Below are 6,906 nucleotides of genomic sequence, written 5' to 3' on the forward strand. Positions count from 1 at the left end.
CCACACACATAACTTGGCTTCTTTGATCAACATCTCTTTCCTTTAAAAGTGTGTCTAACACTGTAATGCTTTTCACTGATAAATACAGCATTCATATCAAACAGGGGCTTTTGGAATGTTTCAAACTGATGGCATTCTGGACACAGTAAAAAAAACACAGTAAGGCACCTCACAAATCTAAGGGATTCCAAATTAAGTTTAAGTGTTGCATGTTGAAGCATTATAACGTGGTAGTTCAAGGCTGGGCTTTGGGTCAGACAAACCTAGATTCAAATCTGGGCTTTAGTTCTTACTAGCTTTGTGTTGACTGAGTTACTTAGCCACACTAAACCTCAGTTTCCTTGCCTATAAAATTATTATTGTGGAGCCCCTGGGTGGTGCAAACAGTTAATGTGCTCCATTGCTAACCCAAAGGTTGGAGGTTCCTCCACACGGAGGTGTCTTGGAAGAAAGGCCTGGCAATCTACTTCCAAAAAATCCGCCATTGAAGACCCTGTGGAGCACAGTTCTACTCTGACACACATGGGATTGCCATGAATCAGAGTTGACTCAATGGGAACCGGTTTTTTACTTTATCGTGAAGATTAATTGTGATAACACATGTAAAAGAGATTAGGATAGTACCTGGGACGTAGTAAATATTTACGAAAATATTCTTAATTATTATTGGCCAAGATAATTTGAAAAGATTGGATTGTTTCCTTCCATATACCAGCCGTTCACTGAGACCCATTAAATGCAACTTTCTAACTCAGTGAAATATACCACCATTAGTTTTATGAAAGTGGGCTCACACCTGGGAACAGAGTGAGCTATCTTCATTCCATTTCTTTCTGTGAAGTCTTGAGTTTAAATGGTTGGATGGAGGGGGAGGTGATGTTTTTATTTACAAAGATACCAAACTGCCAAGCCATAAACCACCGACTTCCACAGCACTCCTTACCACCAGCCACTGCACTGGAAGGCCGTGGTTTATGGCAAGCATTAATGGAAGGTGGAATATGAAGAAGCAAATGCAGTTTTTTTTAGTTTATAGTGTCGCGTTTTATGATGCAAGTGCCTACTTTCCTTGCTAAGTATTTTAACCTCCTGGAGTAGCTTATTCATCTTTTTCTCCCCCAACAGTGTCCAGTAAGTGATGTTTGTTGACTACACAGAAGTGACAGCGGCACCATCAAGAGAACCAGTGCTTTGAGCTGCTTTTCCAAGAATGGAAATGGATTTGCTTTGATCCGTTCATGTGACAAGGGGCGTGCTTTGTGAGGGATAGGAACATAATACCCGACCACTGACTCTTTCCGGAGTGAACCAGAGGACTTGTCCTCCTTGGTCAGCCCCACACTTTCTTAAGCCCATCGAATTAGGGCCCCAGTGAGTCCAAGGAGTGACCAGGGAAGCCTAAGAATGCATGAGAAGAAGTCCTTTAACCGACCGGTTTGCCTCCAGAGACCCAGACTGTACATTTAGAGAAGTTAAAAGTGGAACAGCCTGTTTCATCCAGTTTGACTTTGCTGTGTCTGCTGCCCTTTGTTCTCACTCCCTTTCTTCCCTAAATTGCCACCCACCCCCACTTTCCACCCCTCCATAAAAAGAGCCTTAGAATGCTTGAACTCATGAACCTTTCTATCTCTTGGTATGTACAGTTTCAAAGCTGGTGGGGTTCTAATGCGTGCACTTTGAAGTCATGTTTTTCTGTCTTAGAGAAGAGTAGCTGTGTCCACAGGGTGGGTGGAGTGGGAGACCAGCACTGCAGGTAAAACTTTTGCTCCAAATCTGCAGAAATGTTTGGAGATGGAAAACATTTCTGCAGTGTTGTTCTGCTGCCTGAAATAAAGGCCTTCTCTTGGGTGGGCTTTACCTGTGAGTTGTCCTCTCAGCGTCTTTCTCTAGGTCTTTAAAGGACCTAGACTCACTCTCAAGGAGTCCCTGGGTGGTGTAAACAGTTAAGCATTCGACTACTAGCAAAAATGTTGGCAGTTCGAACCCACCCAGAGGCGCCTCAGAAGACAAGCCTGGTGATCTACTTCGGAAAGGTCACAGCCTTGAAAATCCTATGGAGCAGTTCTACTCTGCAAACGGGTCACCACGAGTCAGAATCGACGCAAAGGCAACTAACGACAATGACATTCTCATTCACAGGTCTGAACCCTATAACCTGGTGACAAGACAGTGCTTTCCTAGAGCCTGTGCGGGTGCCTTACACTCACAAGATATGAGTAGGGCTCAAGCCAACCCAAACCTTTGGCCATAGTGTGCAGTTTGGAGATAGGAAGTTTTCTCTATATTTGGATGATTTCGATGAATGTTCAAGCAAAGCCTTAAATTGGGCTAAAGAGACACGGCTAAGAATCAGGACTGAGGAACATCCTGGAAACCCAGCCCAGAATTATAAACTAGTCTGTTTTTGAATAAACCAACACCAATTCTTTCCAAAAGGATAGATTACGGTAAAATCTTAAAGCAAAAACAAAAGAGAGAAAAAGACAACTCTAGCAGTTGATAGCATTACTCTTAGACCATATTTTATGGAGAAGCTGCAGGTGGCCAAGTTTCCAGATTTATTCTGCACAATAAAAGAAGAAAAGACCAGGTCATACTTCAATTCAGTACCTAACTGTAGGCTCAGAGAATTTATTTTTTATATCCTTTCTGATTATTTGATGAAAGGAGAGGAAGCTAGAAGTTTAAGCCTCAGCCATTTCTCTGCGGCCCAATGTAAGGTTTGTTGAACACTTGTTGAAATCATTGAAATACAGGGAAAACTCCATTTCCCAAAACTCGTGTTATGACTGAAGGTTTCGCTCTGTTCGACGCCTACCCCAAATCTTGTCTCTAATGGGAAACCACTTTGAGAGTTGGGGAGAATGAAGTTCACTTAGCTAAGAACATGGGGAAATAAGTCCTATTGAGAAAATTAAAGCCATGCAATACTAGAATCAGATCTTCAAACCATCCTGTCTTAAAGACTGGGAAACTGAGGCCTAGAAAACTTGTAGTGACTTACTTAAATCATGTCAGGGCGGTATTTCAGAGCCTAATGTGCTTCTAAGTTAGAATCTTTAAGAGCCCTTTTCTGATCCTCTTTCTCCAGTCTCCTCAGACTGTAGGTGCTATGTTCCTGGGCTACCACCTCTAAAATCCTGAAATCCGTTTCTACCCACTGAGGAAGATAAACTGCAGGGACTTCTCTATCCTACATTGGGCTTACCCAGTGCCTCACAAATAATGGCCACTCAATTTATGGTTTCCTTGTGACTAACCCTAGGTGACAAAACCAAAACCAAGCCAGTTGCTGTTGAGTTGGCTCTGACTCATAGCGACCCCATGTGGTTTAGAGTAGAACTGTGCTCCATTGTGTTTTCGATGGCTAATTTTTAGAAGTAGGTCATCAGGCCTTTCTTTCACGGCACCTCGTATTTGAACCACCCCAGCCTTTCAGTTAGTAGCCCAACACTTCACCGTTTATGCCACCCAGGGATTCCTAACCCTAGATGACCAGGAGGAAAGAAGTGCAGGTTCTCTTTGGAGATTGTTTTGTATATCTAATAATCTGTCCCTAGTTTCATTGTTTTGTGACTCTGAGATTTTCATTGATAAATTTTTCTCTTTATTCTCAATGTATATACAGATCTGTCTTTATTCTGTAGATTAATTGCAATGTTATCGAGGCTTAAAAAGTGTAGGAAAGTTAGCATAGTGATAAAAAAATTTATTTGTAGCGGAGTGTGTTCTTTAGTTGGTACTTTGCCCCAAGAACTCCTCAGCTGGATCCACAGTCCTTCCTCCCTTCTCCCCTCCCCACCCTTTAAGTTGATTCCAATCCCTGTTTATTTCACATTCATGTGCCAAATTTTAACGGGAAACAAACAGCCCTGGGGTATATTTTCTGGATGCTTGGGCAATACTTGGTCTGTTTCTGTGTTTTTCCTGCCCTCTTCTTCTTTCCCTTCCCCCCACTCCTTTTAAATGGGTTGTTCCCAGACTTGTTTACTGGGGTTGGAGAGCGAGAGACTTAGCTCGGGCATGTGAAGGTAGTGCCCTCTGGTGGAATAATGTGAGAATTACCAACTTCCCCCAAAGCTTGAGTGTTGGGAATGTTTTTTCAAGTGAACGTCCTTTTCTATCACGCCTTAAATATGGCAAATTAAGATGTATAAGATGTACAGGGAGATCATCCACCTGCACGATATCTCTCCCAAAACTAAAATTACATCATATCCAACAAACATTTGTTTGAAAACGCACAGTGACTATTGAAGTCCCCAAATAGCATGCAAGCTTACTACCAAGACTGGATTTTTATATGTAAGAGTGTTGTGTTGGGAATATCAATTCATTACAAGAAATTCTTTATCATTATAAAACTCGGCTGCAAATGACTGGAAGTAGGTGGCTAACAGTGTTTGCAATTTCTCTTCCTCTACCATAAATGTGTGCAGGAGTAGTGAAGAGAAAAGGAGCCTCTTCACCACCACTCCCCCCTGCCCTGCCACCACAAAGAGATGTCACTGAAGAGAGTCTAAGGAACTAAGAAAAAAGGGGAAATGGGAAAGATTAGAAAACTTAATCACAAGAAAGCCTTATCCCCAGCCCTCACTTGGATCTGAGCCCAGAAATTTAAGACCCAGCCAGAAGTAGACAGCCTGCCAGACTCTCAGTCCCAGTGGTGGGGGGAAAGGCAGGTGTGGGGAAAAACAGAAGGTGTGGCACAAATATACCTTTTAGGAAGCCTAGATTGTTCACAAATGCACCCTCGTGGGGCCGTGGCGAAGTGCTTGGCTGCTAACCTGAAGGTCAACAGTTGGAACCCACCAGCTACTCTGCAGGAGAAGAGACCTGGCGATCTGGTCCTGTAAAGATTTCAGTCTAGGAAGCCCTATGGGCGGTTCTACTCTGCCCTATAGGGCTGTTATAAGTCGGAGTTCGAGGGCACAAAAAAAAAAAAAATGTGTTCACACTTCACACACACTGTGCTGCGGACTCCAGCTAGGCCTCCTGGATGACCTTTTTCCTTTTTCTGAGAATTTCTTCTTCAGGCCCATTCCCTTCCCCATTCCCATAAGCAGACTTACTGTGAGCCAGAGGACACAGCACTGGATTGAGTCAGACACACCTGCACTAAAATTCCTGCCTTGCTTCATACCAGCTGTGTGACTTTGGGTTACTCAACCTGCTGAAGTCTCAGTTTTCTGGAGGTTCCTTACAGGATGCTTGTGAGGGTTGCAGAACAAAAACAGTGTAAACACTGCAGACACAAGTTGGTGGATTTTATTATGCCCAAGAACGAGGAAGAGAACAAGCCCGTTACTAAGAAGATGACTCAGGTTTCAGGACTGTTGGTGTCTCCCAGAGTGTTCAAAGAAGCTGTCCAGGCAGTACTATGTGACTTCACATTTAGAAAGAACCGGGTGGTGGTAGTGAAGATTCTGGAAGCAAATAAGCTTTTTTATTAAGCAGTGGTAAAATTCTTGTGCTCCATGAAGGAGACCGGGTTCAATTAGTGGCCACCGCACCTCACACACGGCCACCGCTTCTCTGTCAGTGGAGGCTTGTATGTTGCTATGATGCTGAACAGGTTTCAACAGAACTTGCAGGCTGCGATAGACTAGGAAGAAAGGCCTGGCAATCTATTTCCAAAGATCAGCCAATGAAAACCGTTGTGTACCACAATGGTTTGATCCACAACTGATCATGAGAATGGCAGAGGATGGAAAAGCTTTCCATTGTGTATAGGGTTCCTATGAGTCAGGAGCTGATTAGATGGCAGCTAACAACATCTTACATAGTTGGAACATACATAGGAAAATATATAACTTGGGTATGGCAAAGTCCCTATCCTTGAAGAGCCTATATTTTAGTTGGTGAGAAAAATCTTCCCAAGAGAAATGATTCGAGGAACATAACACTAAAGTGTATCAGCTGTACGGGCAAAATTAGAAGGCAGATTTAGTATGAGTGCCTAAAAATTCCAGAACAAAGGAGTGGATGAGAGTTCTTTGGGAAGGAATTCTTGGGGGTGGTCAGCGGGGTGGGGGTAGGGATGGATTTTATGCTGGGTCCCAAATAATATTGTAAAAATGTGATTGCTGGTTGGCTTTCTGTGAGATGCAAGGAAGTGAAATTTTCAAAGCCCCAAGGGTAGGATCTAGTAAATGATGTGTGTAAGGGTGGTGAAGGTGAACTAGGTAAGCTTTAGCTAGAATAGGAGAGTAATAAGATAGGAGGCTGGAGAAATACAGAGCATTTGGATTCTATGAAAACCTGAATTATGCAAATTTGAAATGTTATGATATTGAAGTATTAATAAAGTCTTGCTTTATGTGCAGAATTTGAAATGAAGCTAACCCATATCAATTGAGCGGAAGGCAAATGTAAATTAATTATAAATTCTGTTTACGCTGCTTCTACATGTTGGCACCACTTCAGTGAGCAAACACAAGTACCTGCTCTTATTTATCGGGATTAGACTTGAATGATTGCAGTTTTGAATTGTGAGAAATCTTAATTTCCTCAGGGAAAAGGCAATCACTTGGGCTTGGAGAAGCAGCTGACCATGGCATGGCTGCTGGACTCTGTTCCCCTCCCTTCCTGGACTTCTCTTCTGTTGCATTCTCTTCCCACCACGGCTTTTCTTGCAAATGTCCCTATTCCCCTGCTCTACTCCCTCCCTACTCCCCTCCCCCACCTTCCCCAGCCCCATCAGCAACCCTTTCTCAGGTTCCATTCTCCCCATCTCCTCAGTGAGTAGAGGCTCAGGGACAGCGGATGCATTAGCAGATGGGGATCAACTGCTCTGCTTTGGTCATTACCTTCACTGGGGACCAAAGAGGGTACAATGAACGTGACCAGGAGAACCCACAAGGGAAAGATGGGGTGGACTCTGTGCCAAGCATTCTAGGCCATGTC

This window comes from Elephas maximus, chromosome 24 (assembly GCF_024166365.1).
Source record: "Elephas maximus indicus isolate mEleMax1 chromosome 24, mEleMax1 primary haplotype, whole genome shotgun sequence".
Taxonomy (NCBI): Eukaryota; Metazoa; Chordata; class Mammalia; order Proboscidea; family Elephantidae; genus Elephas; species Elephas maximus.